The sequence below is a fragment of the Lytechinus variegatus genome, chromosome 12 (assembly GCF_018143015.1).
Source record: "Lytechinus variegatus isolate NC3 chromosome 12, Lvar_3.0, whole genome shotgun sequence".
In the NCBI taxonomy this organism is placed as follows: Eukaryota; Metazoa; Echinodermata; class Echinoidea; order Temnopleuroida; family Toxopneustidae; genus Lytechinus; species Lytechinus variegatus.
The window spans coordinates 29922110-29923449 of NC_054751.1; positions in this window are offsets into that span (position 1 = coordinate 29922110).

Below are 1340 nucleotides of genomic sequence, written 5' to 3' on the forward strand. Positions count from 1 at the left end.
GTTCCGATCCCGGCGGCTGGCGCGCCGGCCGGCGGGCGGGGTCGGGGTGGCCACCCGGCCGCATGCTGCATAGCGGAGTGGGCCACGCCCACTGGCGCGGGAGGCCTCTCTAATTCCAAGTTAGCCTGTAGCCTGTTACATAAAGAATTGCAATCATTTCCAACTCTAAAAATCATTCACAACTTGATTTTCAATCAATCAACTGCGTGCATTTGCCCGGGGGGGCCACTTACATTGACGAGTGGATACCATGCGCGACCAAAAAAACACGTAAAAAGGATGTCCTTTTCACGATAGGGCACGTTACGTACGTAACGTGATAAGGGTGTCAAAAACACAAAAATAATGAAAAAAGGGTATCTATTTCGCTAGGAAAATTACGTGTTTAGGGTCGAATTTGCGGGAATGATAAAACAAAATTAAAATGTTTTATAAAGGATGTCGTTTTTGCCCCAACTGTTCGTGTTTAGAGTACGATTTGCGCGAGGTATAGATGGTGGGGTCGTACTAAACCCACATAAGGTAAAGCCAACCACCGAAGGACCCGTAACAATAATACATTCCTGTACTTGTTTAGGGGTTCATTTCAGGGAATATTTGCCAAGAGCATCGTTTTGTTTCCAACACTTGTTAAGGGTATGGTTTAACACGCCAATACTTGTTAAGGGGTGCATTTTCAGAATATGGAAATTACGTGTTTAGGGTGCTTTTCGAGACCCCATGGTCGCGCATGGTATCCACTCGTGAATGGAAGTGGCCCCCCCGGGTGCATTTGGGACTTGCGATTGATTTTTTTACTTGCATTTAAACGCAACTCTTTCTGCAACGGATGCGGTCTAACGTACCTGTCGAGTGTGAATTCCTCAGAAAAGAATGCAGTGCAGTTTCACAACTTTTTGGCGCTAATGCAGTTTTGCACCAGGCAACTTCAATAGAATTGTAGTGTACTTTACTTTCTTTAGGCTAGCCTTAGACCAAAAGCTTCGGCAGGGCTCGACACTAGCGGCGGTCCGACGGTCCCAGACCGGTAAAAATCGCTGTCGGGCCAGTAGATTTTCAGAAATTGGAAGATTTACTGGTCCGACATGACCAGTAAAAAATATCATTGTCGGGCCAGTAATTTTTCCAAAAATAGCAAGATTTAAGGGTCCGACATGACCAGTAATAAAAACCATTGTTGGGCCAATAACTTTTCCAGAAATGGTCAAATTCACAGCAAACCATTCCCCCCCCCCCCGTTAAATTCTGCCATTCACACACAGAATACACACAGAATGAATCGCACGTGTTACTAGAGTACTATACAGCATGCATACAGTGTACATGTAGTCAGCCACACA